The sequence below is a fragment of the Gymnoscopelus microlampas genome (genome assembly GCF_963454915.1).
Source record: "Gymnoscopelus microlampas genome assembly, chromosome: 6".
Taxonomy (NCBI): domain Eukaryota; kingdom Metazoa; phylum Chordata; class Actinopteri; order Myctophiformes; family Myctophidae; genus Gymnoscopelus; species Gymnoscopelus microlampas.
The window spans coordinates 48,411,474-48,427,918 of NC_139943.1; the positions used below are offsets into that span (position 1 = coordinate 48,411,474).

General features: G+C 43.7%; 1 protein-coding gene across 2 annotated transcripts in view; it reads right to left on the reverse strand.

Moving 5' to 3' along the window:
• Positions 1-16,445, reverse strand: part of LOC311047290 (transcription factor Sox-6-like) — a 150,748-nt gene that overhangs the window by 123,786 nt on the left and 10,517 nt on the right. For both annotated transcript variants that reach the window (XM_084059954.1, XM_084059953.1), the window contains exon 2: positions 3,235-3,305. The gene's annotated coding sequence lies outside the window, so the exon portion shown is untranslated. The remainder of the gene's footprint in view (positions 1-3,234; positions 3,306-16,445) is intronic.

The following is a 16,445-nucleotide window of genomic DNA, read 5'->3' on the forward strand; positions in this document are numbered from 1 at the left end:
ACGCAAACAAATACATTATAGGCTACACAAAGACAGATGTGAAAAGGCAAATACGTGCCGTAATACACAGTCAGTACATTCACACGCACACAAACAAGAATATGAACTTCTGTACACAGAGAAGATACATTCCAGGCTTTACCTGGACTAGATTTGAACTCCTTGCCACAAACAATGTGAGACATTTTACTTCGTTTTTATTTTGTGTGGAATTCTAAATCTAATGATTTATCCAACTGCCCTGGGCAGGCCCAAACGTTCCACGATATGTCATAGCGGCTCAACTTGAGGTTATGAACGAAGGAACTTAGATGACAGGAAACAACAGTAAATTCTGTTATACCCTGCCCATTAGAAGGTCCTGATTTGTCTAATGGTGTAATGAAGTGGAGTTCATTTACAAAGGCAGAGTTAAAGAGGCAAAAAAGGGCACAGCGAACATTGTTAAGGGTTTTTGGGGGAAGCCAAACAGGCGACCACATAGGGTTCATTAGCTTGTTAGCTCATTAACTCACCACAAATCAGTCTGATGCTGATTCGGGCCAAGTGCCTTAGTCACTTTTTTAACTATTTGGAAATGACTGTCATTAGCTTGACCACATTTAACAACAGAATTTACCGCACCAAAATGGCCAAAGAAGCCACTATGAAAGGACACCCTTGCTTTTTTGAAGCATAGACGTTGTATTGAGTGCCACTTGTATTAAATAAATAAACAAAGCATAAAAGGGAAAGGATGGTGAAGGTTTCAAGAAAGGATGAGGGAGGAACCAATGCACGCACGTACTGTACAGAACAATCATAATGTTAGATTATTTATAAAATGTACAATCTAAGGCATCTTAATTGCATCATTGATGCATGTACTGTATTCCTCTGGCACAATATCGTCATGAGAAATTATTGCAAAATTGTTGTACTGCAAATTCAAATTTTCGGCCTCTGTATATTACTGTCATCAAAAGCATTGCATTTTTTAATGACTTTAATCCTGGCCTCCCTACTTTGTGTATGTCATTATAAGTGAATAAATAAATAAATGTAATAATAATAATAAATAGCAGATCTACAATGTAAAATAAATTAAAAAATGTTGAGAATTGTAGAACATGTTGAACATTTCTGAAAGTTTTAGAAAATGAGGCATAAGTTGTTAAAAGCAAAAAGTCTCTTTCAACATAATGCAGGTAAAGCCCATAAACGATCACTGTCACGACAGGATTTGTACTCCATAAGGGCAGTAATTTTGTTAAGGGTGTCCACCTTTGTCATGTCACCGCTGTGTAATTGCATTTGAAAGGCAATTGCATGTTAAAAGGGACAATAATGCAATTTCAGATTTCCCGCCGAGCTTGATAGAATTAAGGGAGTTAGATGGAATTTAAAAGCTGGTCTAAGTGGCCCACATTTTCCTTATCATGTCAGAATTCCTTACTTCAAACAAATTAGTGCTGAGCACAAAAAAAAGAAAAGAGAAACTCTGAAGGCCGACGTAAATGACTCTTTGATTTGTTCATTGGATGTTTTCATTGTATTACAGGGACTTCCACCATGACCTGCCATCTACCACAAGATCAGTGGGCCTGCGCAAATATTTTTGTGTTGAGGTGCTTGTTCTAAACAGCACTGCAAGAGAATCTGGTGAATTCATTCACAATAAGTTACATAAGCATTTTAGTTCTTTATTCAGTTTCAAATACACATGACCCTGTCTGGGAAAGTGTTAGCATTTAGCCAAACATGGACTGAACAAAATGAATCTTCCAGCCTTGAAAAAACAAAACTGTTTTTTTTTTCACATTTGGATCCCTAGAAGTAATCCTTTCCATCAGTGTCAAAACAGGGAGGAACGAATATGAAATGTTCATTTATAATGATTATATTAACACAGTAATGTGGAACAAAGCAATTTATTTACATTGAGAAAACCTCCTCCTAACTTCATGCAATGTTTAAGCTGGCAAATACATTGAGTGTTACTATTCTGACTGGCCAAAACTGTTCTTTACTGCAGTGAAATGGTTGTTGTCGTTCATCATAAAGTATTGTTTCTTTTTTTGTCTTGACAATTGTGGATTACGTAGGGATCGAAATATATATTTAAAAAAAACTAAAACAGTCTGTATTCTTTAAGAATGTAATAATCTGCCCTTTCTTTCCAAAGCGCAGATAGGTCATTGTGGATTGCAACTGATTTAAAAACCCAGCAAAACCAAGGCCTTTGAAACGAAGCTCTGAGGCCAGTCGTTGGTGGCAGTGCAGATTATCACCCACCAAACAGAAAACACAGACACTCGTCTGTCCATTTCTGCAGGCACCATGCCAGCGAGAGAATCAAGTAGGCCACTCGCTGACCTACAGTAGTAGTGATACGACTCAAGGGCCACAAGAGAGAGAGACAGACAGAGAGAGAGAACCTTAACAAGTATACTTAAACAGGAGGATTACAGATGGCCATATCCCTCTTTTCTCAAACCTCCTTATTTCTCTCTCTCTCTCGCTCTCTCTCTCTCTCTCTCTCTCTCTCTCTCTCTCTATCTCTGTTCAAGCCATCAAGAGCTTCTCCTGGCTTAATTTGGGGCTAGTATTACCTCAAGCACCATTCGATTCCAGATATGATCTTTACTAGCTCACAGAGAGAAAAGTCCATTTTAAAAAAAGGCACTACTGTAGGTTACCCTCCAGCACTGAAAGGTTCCTGGACCGTTGCCTGTTCCAAGTCTTTTTTGAAAGACAGGACCCCTTTCTTCAGGCGAGTGAAAGCGTACTATTGAGGAGCGTATACAGGACAAAATACAGGGAGTGAGTGGAGATCTGCACCACTACGAAATGAAACAAATCAAAAGCGTTCTGTGTGTGCACCGGCGGTGGGGAGAGTTGGCGGACAAGCACAGAGTCAAGTACAGTTTTGTTAACCTGGACCGTGACCACACACACACACACACACACACACACACACACACACACACACACACACACACACACACACACACACACACACACACACACACACACACACACACACACACACACACACACACACACACACACACACACACACACACACAGGGTCACAGTACCAGGTAACCCGATGGCATGTTCTTGTAAACACTGAAGGAACAACACCGGCCAAAATTGACCGATATCTTGAAAGGACTCCTATTCATATAATAACTGTCTAGAGAGAAGTGGTGAGAAGGACAGTGATAGTGTTGTGTATCTAGAGTCACTTACAGAAATATAGAGACTTCAACTCCGACACCCTCTTCTCACTTGTGGATGAGTTTAGAATTCATGAACGGCACCTTAAAAAGAAAAGAGAAATAAACCATTATTTTTTAATGTTAGGATTCGGCAGGTGTAATATAAATATGTGTCATTAGGGTTATATACGCAATTATACATAGTAGTATATAGTAGCATACATTTTATTACATTAATATCTATGTAACACAGTTAACACATGTTAATGTAACATGTTAACAGTTAACACTGTTAACATAGAAATGCCTTGGCATCATTACAGTAGCTAAACGCATGCTAAATGGCTAAGAAAACTTCATTCTCCCCCTACACTTATGTGACAAGTGCCTTGTGAAGTGAAAAGATATGTATCATAAATATATGTATATACGATTCATGATTCACTAATGAATGATAATGATCCAAGACAGCTGTTAAAGAATTTAAGAGAAAACCAGGCCTGTGTTCCTATTTGTGTAGTTTAATAGTGCCTGTATATACTGTAGAAGCCTGACCCTCTTAAAAAGGCCAACCATACATATTTAGATTTTCTGCCATATCATATATCATCTTTTTGTAAGAGTAGGCGTCAATCACTTGTCTTCCAAAGAGTGATGATCTGCCTTTTTGAGAAAACAAAGTATAAAATGTATTCAGTGTGAAATTATCCACAGCATCGCCGGACCGATAAACCCACTGCTTTCTGAAGTGCGTGTCAGGGATACAACAACAGTGCTCCTGTGTAAAAACGGAGGAACAGTGGATGCTCTCACAGGGCTCTTTCGTCGTGCAAACAACCACAAACACATTGCAGCCACGCAAACTTCAACAAACGTCAAGCGGTGAAATTCTTGCACGGAGCTTTGAAGTCGAATAACGTGGTTACAATCCCCGCCTTAATACGGTTACCACTGGCGTCAGCGACGCTGCATACAGAGCACGTTCGCTCTCGGAATCTGAATCGAGTTTTTGAGAGAAGAGAAGAAAGTAAAATAATTGAAAAGAATTTGTTGTCTCGGTCGCATCAAGGTGGGAATCTGCTTTCCTTGGCTCTGACTGCTGACCTGGGGTGACGAGGTCAGGCCTGATACACATCACACATGCACTGCACGCAAGGGGTCAAATTGTACGTTTGGCTGGCTGGCTTGGCTTAAAGCTTTGAAGGTAACCAGGCCCTCAACTGAAAGAGGATGTGAGGGCGAGGTCTAAAATAAATGATAAAATAAAGACATAAAGAATAGAAATGAAACAGATACAGAGAATAGAGATGCATTCACGCTTCCTCTCTCCCTCTAACATAGTCAGTTGACGGTTTTAAAGGGATTGTAGGCAACATTAAACCTAAATTTTAAGAGTATTTATATATATATATTGCATTTTTCCCCTCTATCAGCCACTATATAATGATGCTGGGGTGTTTTCCTGCATTGAAACACAGTCCTCTTTCTGAAATCCGTATTTGCTTTACTTACTACAGGACTTGCTAAAACACACATGCATCTCTCTGAAACCCCCACAGAGCAGTACTACAATGAGGGCAGAACAAACACTTGCTTTGATTTCTCTATTTGAGTATAACTGAGAACGATAAAGACAAAAGCAACGCAGCAGGACACATGATCCTTTTTTGATGTTGTCGTTCATAAACCCAATGATTTGCTCTTAGAGACCAGCGCATTTTCCTCTCAGGGTACAATTAATTCTGCACAGAACAACTCAAAACCTGGTGCCCGAAAACCTATTTTTTAGCAATTACATCAATATACTCACTCAAACACACTACCGAGAGATCTCCCGCAAAAGCATTTCATGTTTCAACTGCCCGTTTTTTCTTTTCTTTTCTTTTTTTCCCAGAAATTGCCCTACAAGAGTTGGGAGTGAAAAACAAAAGTGAACAAACATTGATGCCATTTCAACCCGCCCAAATAGACGCATGTACACAGTAAAACCCTCAGTGTTCATTTGTAACTCTGGGAGTATACAAACGTGAACTCTCACGCTCAGGATTTTACTGCGCAGGAATCCCTTGAGCATCACTCGCGCTCCTCCTCGGCTCTCGCTCGGCCCGTCTGAACACGTTCCAGCTCTCTGCAGAACCAGTTATTCTGTCTCTTTCCTTTCCTCTCCTCTTTCCTCCTGTCTTCTCCTCTCTTCCCTCTGTTCTGCCACTCGACACACTTCCCTGCCTGCCACTCATCCGCAGATGGCCACCCTGACACCTGGAGGACGCTGGGTAATCAGAGAGACAGCTGGATGTGAGTGAGAGACATGGAATACGCGCGCGTGCGAACTGCGTACACTACACTACACTACACACACACACACACACACACACACACACACACACACACACACACACACACACACACACACACACACACACACACACACACACACACACACACACACACACACACACACAGTCTTTTGAATCAAATTCTATTTAGTTTTAGTCATATTTTAGTCATCTGAAATGTTTTACTGTTAGTGTAGTTTTAGTCGACTAAATATCATACGATTTTTGTCGACTAAATCAACTGTAGATTTAGTCGACTAAACTGCATTTTGGCGGTGCCTTGATGGCGTCGTCGCACACACACACACACACACACACACACACACACACACACACACACACACACACACACACACACACACACACACACACACACACACACACACACACACACACACACACACACACACACACACACACACACACACACACACACACACACACACACAGAACTCCTAACTGCTCACGATGAACAGGTTGGTGCCTTGCATGGTTTCCTCTGCCATCAGTGTGTGAATGGGTGAATGGCACATTGTAAAGCACTAGGATAAAGTTGCTATGGTACATTTATATACTGTAGCGCCTTCATCTAAAGTGCTTTGCAATGTATGTGTGTGTGTGTGTGTGTGTGTGTGTGTGTGTGTGTGTGTGTGTGTGTGTGTGTGTGTGTGTGTGTGTGTGTGTGTGTGTGTGTGTGTGTGTGTGTGTGTGTGTGTGCCCGCAGTACTATACACATAGGCATTGTATTGTGTACAAACTCCCAAAATACACAAATCTCCGTCTACACTTGCAGGCTTCTCATGGCCAGTATCATCTGCATGTGCATCAAGCCTCAGACTCTGCTTGGCCCAGCCATGCCAAACCATTGAATTTTTTAATTTAGGTCCATCCATTTTCAAAGGGAGGATAGCAGAGCGAACAGATGCAAGCCACAGTGCAGGAGTTACAAAGAAAGGCCTTCTGCTGCTACACACAGAGGGAGTAACATCATTGAGTTACTGAAAAGACTGGAGCCCTTCCAGCCTCTGTCAGCCACAGCTGGCCATGGCCTCGTTCGATGACAGATGACACACACACACACACACACACACACACACACACACACACACTCACGCATGCACATATACGGACGCACGCATGAAAGCACGCGCACACGTGCGCGCGCACACACGCACACACACACATACACACACGCGCACGCACTAGACACAAATATAGATACAGACATATGCACATAAATGCAAGCATGCAATGCACACATTCTCTCTGGCTATGTGTCTGTCTGTCTGTCATACACGCGCACACACAAACACATGCACGCACGGACGCACACACACACACACACACACACACACACACACACACACACACACACACACACACACACACACACACACACACACACACACACACACACACACACACACACACACACACACACACACACACACACACACACACTTCTCAAGTGTACACAGTGTAATAAAATTCAGTGTTAATCTTACTCTGAGTGTATAAATGCAACATTTTGGTCCATTACTAAACTCTCTGTGTTAAATTGACACTGGGGATATTACTGCATAGACTTGCACTCAGTTTGAAATGTATGATCACGTGTACAATATCTGTGTTTCACTCTTTATTTCTCTACACCCCCCAACCACACACACACACACACACACACACACACACAATCAAAAGTGCACACAGATAGCAAGCATGCATGCACAAATATCACTCTCTCACTGACTGACTGACCGACATACAATACTGTACTGTACATACACACACACACACACACACACACACACACACACACACACACACACACACACACACACACACACACACACACACACACACACACACACACACACACACACACACACACACACGCTCGCACACACGTGTGCAGGCCTAGTCGTATAGCTCCTGTCCGCCTCTGACAGAGGAGATGCAGAGAAGGTCAGGCTATAAACTTGTTGCAGCCTCCTCCTGACAACTGCAGGAAACACTAGCTACCTTTTTGGCCTGGCTCCCTTGCAGCTGTAAAACGGCACATGTTGAGCTAACGCTCCAGCTAGACAGCAGCACAGCGCACCTGTTTGAGGAGAGAGAGCTCATGGTGGTATCATAGCCTGACAGTTAATACACGCTGTTCCAAAAAAATGGCTCTGTTGTTAAGACCTCTCTCCTTGTTGCGCAACTGTGTCGCCCGCCAAAAACAGCGCGTTGTGCTTTTATAGGTTATTTTCAGTGAGAAATTGTGGTCCTAGGACCCCCAGGAATCAAAATCAGTTTAACTACTTTAACCGTATTTTATACTTTGGCTGTACTTTTAGCCGATCTATAAGCGCTGTGATCTTGTCAATTTTCCAAAAATCGTGGAAAAACTGTGAACAAGTTTTGAAAACTTTAAACAACACATATTTTTGGGGGATTATTTGGGGATCCCTGCATGGCACAGAATCTTTTCAGGTGGTCCACGGCCAAATACATCAATTTAGGGGTCCTCCCATTACTATACCCCTATGCTGTCTATACATCTCTGCTTTCTCACCAAGCTGTTTTTCTGGCGTGGCTAGCAAGAGACTAGGCCTTTATTAGGTGTGTGTGTCCATTTCACACGACCAGGCCACTGCTGTGGGGTCGCTACACACCACCCATTATTTACTCCTTTGAGACGATGACACTCAAAGTTACAAAATGGAAGGACAGCTTTACAGTATTTCTAGACACTGACGGCTATGTTGTGATTAACACTATCTGTGTTATTCATTTTGGGCGGGAACCCCTATTTGTAACTATACCTTTCAGGACGGGAATACAAATGTACCTCTCACTACATGTTGTAATAGAAATACCTAAACATAGATTTTCTGTTTCAGCAAAAAGCCGCAAAAATGAATCATCTTCAGAAAAAAAAAGACAAAAAGCAAGACACTGTGCACACCGCAAGAAAGACACATTATCCTCTGTGCACGGCCTGCACCTGCACCATGAATGCATTCACGCACCAAAACATGCGCAGCCCCCAAAATGTGGTCTCACCGCAGCTGTCAATGCCACTTGTGCCGACGTGGACACATCATGGAGGGGAGGGGGTGGTGGGGGGTGGTGAACGAGAACAATGGAACTCTATGAAACCCTGGTGCTCCCTCACTGTGAGCTTAGTGCTGCGTGGAGCTCCGTGCTGCCACTGCCATGTCTGCGCGGTAGGAAACCTGCATGGGTCCAGTTCCAACTCATCATACGGACAATTAAGCCCAAATGGGGGTCAGCTGACCCATAAATGATGAGCTTATGAGCACAAATTGGAGCTGCGCACCAGCAACTGTACTTGCATCAGAGGTGAGGTAGATGGTAAAGATGCATCTAACTATTAACTTATATGAGCATTTACTTTAAAAAGGAATGGGGTCCTTTGCAAATCAAATGTTCTTATAACAGTTAAATCCATTACATTCCATGTGAAGACAAGAGCCATACAGTAGGTCTATGTGATAGACAGATGTATCACCATAAGGGGGGAAAACTGACCAATACAATATAGGCTCATTTTATTTCATTGTCACTTATAGCTGCTATATAGCCGCTAGATTCCATTATGGAGTAGCCTATCACTGTCATCGACTGGTAGAACAGCATTTTTTAAATAAATGATAATTATTGGGTTTGTTGGGTCCATATAATCCCCAGCCTATGTCGGATGCCGGGTCTCAGTGTTCTCTCTCCTCTCGGCCATGCACCAGGTGGGTTCTGCGATGTCTCAGTCAGAACCAGTCAGATCTTGGAACCGCCGTCTAATGGGTGGATCACGGGTCCATTAGGGTTTGAGTCGGTCATTACGAGAAAAAAACCCGTCAGATCCAATCGGATCTCGGAATGAGGGTTCAGTGCCGTCATGCTGGACCTCTACACCAATGGTTCTCAAACTTTTACATTTCAATGTCTCCCCTTGACTCTGACAGCATACAAATGGAACCATTTGTATGCTGTCAGAGTTACAGACTTGTACGGGTACATTTAGACCCTCCAAAAGGAACCCTGAGAGTCCCTGGAATCCACTTTGAGAACCACAGCTCTACACCGAAGCCTCGGTCCCTCACAACGCCTCGCCCTGTAGTGCAATGGGACCTTGCAGAAGAACCACATGAACAGTAACATCCCTGTTCTGGGGGGGGCGAATGTTCTGCGGAAATATAGCAGATGCACAAACTCCCGACGCGCTGGCTGCAACGAGGGACTTTGCAGTGACGTGCAGCCTTCAATCCCATGACTTGAGCCCAGACTTCAAGGTTTGCACTTTAACACCTCAGTCCAGGATCAGCCGGATCAACCAGATATGATCATGGGTGGGCGAAACGCACAGCAGCACACCTCCCTCTAACAAGCCGGAATAACTATAGGAGGGGGGATGTTTGCCCCCAAGTGAAAAGCTTTTTGTCCCGCCTAGCACAAAAGGGCCCGGGTAAAACATTACAGAGGCTTAAGTGACAACACGTATTCTTCTGCGAGTCATGGTTAACATGAAATATTGCCCAAGTTGAAGGGGGGTTGGAGGTGGAGGGAGAACCAGGGCAAGCACCGGCACATCGGTCCTTCCCAACCTCGCCCCTCCGTTTGCTGGCTGGCTGGCTGGCTAACCCCTTAAGGAGGAGATTACATTGTGCGGTTCGTCATTGTCCCACGTCTTTCTGAGACAAAGGCCGTTCCGCTGTGCAAACAGAGCGCCTTGGAAAAGAGAAAAAAAAAAGGTTGTAAAAACAAGTGGTGAATGTCAAAGGCAGGCAGGCAGACATGAATGGGATCTCTCTCTCTCTCTCTCTCTCTCTCTCTCTCTCTCTCTCTCTCTCTCTCTCTCTCTCTCTCTCTCTCTCTCTCTCTCTCTCTCTCTCTCTCTCTCTCTCTCTCTCTCTCTCTCTCTCTCTCTCTCTCTCTCTCTCTCTCTCTCTCTCTTTTTTACTTGTCTCTTTTGTTGGGCCAACGAGGTATGCACAAACACATCACTGCGTGACAGAGAAGAAAAGAAAAGGAGGGCTGGGAGAGGAGAGGAGAGGAGAGGAGAGGAGAGGAGAGGAGAGGAGAGGAGAGGATAAGTCGTCAGAAAGTGCTTTGGATGAAAGAAAGCCCAAAACCCAACAATGCACAGCCGGCTTTAAAATAAAGAGCAAAACATACGGTTGTAGATCTATGACCTATACAGTGACGAAGGGGGAGTTTTCAAGGCACTTAATGTGGAACACAGGGATCTATTGTCAGAGCAATGTGGCTTTGACCCTTGCTATTGATTTCTTGCTGCCAGTAGCCAGTTCAGGAATCTAAGCTTATATTTATAGTTGCTCTCATTTGTAAAGTCACTCTGTCTGGATAATGAAGTAAAGCTCAGCTAAAATTAATAACACTGACAAGTAGGTAATCGATGTTCATTTCCCTCAGAAGCCCATACATAAATGCAGTGGTCGTTTACTTGAGTATTTCCAATACTTTTACTTCTACTCCACTACATCTCAGAGGCAAATATTGTACTTTTACTCCACTACAATTATTTGAAAACTTTTGTTACTAGTTACTTTTCAGACATAAATGATGATATTATGAAACATATATTAACCACTTTAGCCCTATTTTATACATAGGCTATTTGAAAATAGCCGATCTACAAGCTCACAACGCGTCGCAATGCGACGCGTTGTGAGCTTGTAGATCTGCTATTTTTAAACATTTTAGTACTTTTACTTTTGGTACTTTTAAGTACATTTTAATGCCAATACTTTTGTACTTTTATTCAAGCAAATTTTGAATTCTGGACTTTTACTTGTAGCAGAGTATTTCTATATTGCAGTATTGATACTTTTACTTAAGTAAAGAGTTACTTTTTCCACCACTGCATAAATGTTGATCGTTCGTTGGATTGGATCTGCCTCTCCTCTTTCGATTGGTTTTAATTATTTCATTAGCTTCATTTACGTTTTTTTTTCCTTCTTCGGTGTTCCTTTCCTGCATACGTTTAACTTCACTGAACTGAACCGTGCTAAACCTAAACCTTGGCCCGAGTTCCCTTTGGTCCCCAGGGGCGGCTGTCAGCCCTGTCACGACCCCTGAACAAGACTTCCCCTGTCAGGGCCAATTAACGAGGGGCAACCCCTGCGCTCCCCTTTTAATTTACAGGGCCAACGCCGGCATGTAATTAATTGCTGTGTGCATAAATGTAAATGAGTCCGCAGGGGGAGATGGAAAGAGAGAGAGGGGAACAAGAGCGCACGCGAGAGAGAGAGAGAGAGAGCGACAGTCCGTCAGACCGTGGCTGCGGCAGGGGAGTAATCTACGAGAGAGGGGAATGATTTAGGGGACGGGGCACAAATCTACCGACACGCAGGAAACACGGAGAAAGCAAATGTAACGGTGGACGCTGCCCATTGGAATGGAGGAGGATGTTACAATGTGTTTTTTGTATGCGTTCACTTTTGTTTTTTTGTTTTTTTCAGCCTGAAAACTCAAGATGCTTCTCAGGAATGGATGTATTGTAAATGTGAAATTGTACTTGTGCTCTTATTTTTTTATTTTTGTGTTTTTGCTTTGATGTTTCCTTTTTTTGGTCCCAATCGTGTTCTGTCCAAACTGTCAAAATAGTTGAAATTACAACAAGACCAATCACTGCAATGTTTCTCTTCAAATGTCCTTCATTTATGTTAACAGATTATGGTGTTATTTTGAATATAACACCAAAGGAATAGTACTAGTAACAAAAAGGGTGGCAAAATCGTACAAAAAGAGAGAGTTGTCCTGCTGTTGAGTTCCAACTGGCTGTTAGTTAATGTTCATTTTCTTTCATTTCCCCAAGTTAAAATATAACAATTAATGTATCTCACCCAAACTCAATCCACACCAGTTGAAGACATGCCTGGAAATCAAGTTAATCTTAAGCCTACAAGCTCCAAATGTATTGCATTGCGCTTGTGGATTGATTATTCAAATCATCAAAATATGGACAGTTGCTTAAAGGCAGATGACCGTGGACATCATATTTAGTCAAACTTTCTACATAACATGAAAGCACCACCCGCCTACAGCCAGGAGTTTCCCAACAGCAGAGAGTGTACAGTACATAAAATCAAAGAGAAAGAGAGCCAGGTGAAGGGGAACATGTAATCATTTATGGCAGTTACAATAGCCACTCTCATTCATAAATCTCTCTCACAAAAGCGTTGGTGCTTAACACCCTTTGTATACAGCACCGACAAACAGGCAGACACCATTGTTCCCTGAAAGCCGCCACGAATGCAAGGAAAACACACGTGAAGTTAGCGGTGTGTGGCGCAGTTGTGGCGGTGTTAACACATACGCACACAGGCACGCACACACACACATTAATACATGGACACTTATACGTATATCCACCTTCCCACACAGGCTAACACACAAGTTCTCTTACACAAACACAAACACACATATACTGTACACGTACCTAAACTGACTCGCTCGCTCGCTCGCACGCACGCACGCACGCACGCTCGCTCGCTCGCTCGCTCGCTCGCACGCACGCACGCACGCACGCACGCACGCACGCACGCACACACACACACACACACACACACACACACACACACACACACACACACACACACACACACACACACACACACACACACACACACACACACACACACACACACACACACACACACACACACACACACACACACACAGAGCAGGCCTCTAGCCTGCCACAATAGTGTCTTTATGACATAAGCTTCTTTTCACTACTGCACTGTACAAAAGCAAATGAGATTTTTCCTATAGCATGCCGCCAGCAATAACAATTGACATCACAGGCCCAGCCTATGTAGTATATTTCCCATATTAAGGGAGGGGGGGTTGTGGGACATGGCATAAGCTCCCTGCGAATGAGCAGTAATGCTGAGCCAGCAAATGATCCTTTCCTACGGTGTAAGGCACTCCTGCACTCTTAAACACATTCGATTTGTAAAAGAAACAACAACTTAAGCCCTATGTACTTGGTCGTACAACAGATACCACAAATATGGATTCCCCCACCCACCCACATCAACAAATGGAAACACTTAAACACTACAATACATTTTATGGGGACTTGTTTTTCTGCACGACATTACGTGTTCATTGTGTTGAGATAGAATTAATAAATACATAATTAATAAAGCATGATGGTGGCAAAACAGGAAATAAATAGCATGACCAATATAAAGAGTAAAACAGCTTTGCAGCAGCTGCTTTCACTTGATTACTATTAACAATATCAACCCGGGGAAACACTATACTAGACACTAATCATGTTAAATATAACTGTACAGACTGAACCATAATTGGCACACTGAGGTGGACATTTTATTAGGTTACGCTGACTGCAAGCAAAGACAAATGAACTGCCTCTAGTAATCTGGTTGTATGGGTGAGTTGTTTAGCTGTTTTCGGCCCATCATATTTCAGAGTTAAAATGCTAAATGCACATTTTGGGCACTGAAGGGCTCTGGTGACATGAGGTTAGGATTTAACCGTGTGAAAAGCACAACAGGTGGGTGCCATAAGGTGCCTGTAATTCTCTTCAGATGGGGTACACACACACACACACACACACACACACACACACACACACACACACACACACACACACACACACACACACACACACACACACACTTGTAAGATGCAACAGTAGCAGTTGGGTTTCTGTGTGTGTGTGTGTGTGTGTGTGTGTGTGTGTGTGTGTGTGTGTGTGTGTGTGTGTGTGTGTGTGTGTGTGTGTGTGTGTGTGTGTGTGTGTGTGTGTGTGTGTGTGTGTGTGTGTGTGTGTGTGTGTGTGTGTGTGTGTGTGTGTGTGTGTGTGTGTGTGTGCGCGCGTGCGTGCGCGTGACATGTTTGTGTGAATCCATCAGTCCATCTGTCCAACTGTCTTTGTATATCTGTCTGTCTGTCTGTCTATGTATGTGTGCATGTGAAGGCTACAAATGTCAGAGAGCTGGAACGCAGCCATCCGTCATGGTGTATTACAGTGTGTTGGATTACGAACACGAAACCTGAGTTCTCAGTCCAGTCAGCTGGTCACCAAGCAGCCTTACATTACAGTACATTTTAAGCATTTAGCTGACTGTCTCTTCCAGACTGAGCTAATAAATAATGTGCTTTATCTACAACGACCCACAACAGGTGCCACAGTAGAATAAGATCCAGGGCGCTCAATCACTAATCAATCAATACAGTATTTTTATCCACAACAAGACAACAACATCACAATGGCCATGGAAGCTAATAGCAAATATTTTTGGGGGGGTTGGAGTGTCCTCCTTGGCCTACTGCAGCATACACAAAAGGTTTGACACTGATCGGTCCAGTGATTTCCAAGATTAGCCGCGCACACACGGGACACACATGAGGGGTGGGGGGTTACGTCTTGAAGAGCCCACCCAACCCCTGCTACACGGGGTCTGTCTTCCTCACTTGTAAGTTGTAACATTATGACCCACACTCGTGCCTCGTCAATGCCAGGGGCAGTACGCAGGATATGATAAACCTTTATTGATCCCTGGAGGGAAATTCAGGAAAGTATACCATATGTAGAGCTATAGACACGCTGCTCTACGTAGTCAAAAAGCACATTTGGCTGAGGCATGAAGGCCAGTGAAGAAATGTGGAATACGGAATTGTAAGGCGCTTTTGACAGCTCTTTGGGTAAAACGAGTGAGTCGTCACACTGGGCAGTGAGCAGTGAAACCAAGAGGAAATGTATCTCTTTGTCTTGCCAAAAAAGTAGTGTTGCCACAGACGTAGATGGTATTCATTGTTTGTTGCTGTGTAAATGCATTAGGGCAGTGGTTTTCAACCTTTTTCACGTCAAGGTCCATTATTTATTCGGCATTTGAGCCAGGGACCACCAATTGATGAGATTTAGACTCTCAGAACCCAAAACTTAGAATATTTTGTCATTGTTAGACAATTCTGTCCACAATTCCATGCTGTTTTGATGTTGGTACCAATAGGAGAGATAACAGGCAAACGTTGATCAAAAATAACAATTATTTAATTAAGTAATAAAGATGTTTAACAATAATTTAACTCTTGAGAGTGTAAAATGAAAGTTTCATTTAACGCTCTCAAGAGTTAAAGATCTATAAGGGTCCATTTGGTTACCAACTCTCCATCACATTTAGCTGGGGACCACTTTCCCTCTCTCAGTCATTCTCTCCGTCTCTCTTCCTCTTTCTAGCACTCATGCTCTCTCTCTCTCTCTCATCCTCAACCTTTGAGCACAGGTGTTCCGGTTCTGTTCTTTGGCTTTGTCACTTTCTCCCTCGTTATGTCTAGCTCTCTCTCCCTCCCGCACGCTCCCTCCCTCCCTCCCTCCCTCCCTCTCTCTCTCTCTCTCTCCTCCACAGGCCCGTACGCCTCACCGCCACCCCATAATGACAACGGGGCCTGATTAGAGGCTCCTCTCCGGCCATTGGAAACCATGGTAACGCCCTGCGTCAGACGGCTGGCCAGCGACCAATGGGAATCTGGTGTTTTTTTGGCGTGGTGGGTGGGGCCACCTTCAAGCGAGGCCTCGCTCCTCGCTCCGCGAACCACATAGGGCTGTTTTGGAAGCCCTCCCTGCCCTCGAACTCCCGCTGCCTCGCCCCGTTTCTCCCCGACCGCTACCAGCGGAGAGCGGCCGCACGCAGGTTTTAGCGGAGGGAGACACTTCTTTCACTAAAGAGGAGGCGGAGGAGGAGCAGCAGCAGGGGAAACACCAGAATGTAAAACGGAACATTAAAATCACTGTGTATAGTTTTTTTTGCGCAGGGGATGACTGAATGTTGCCGCGTGCCTGCCTGCCTTACATGTGCATGCAAAGCAAACTTCTGAGTGGCGTGTGTGTGTGTGTGTGTGT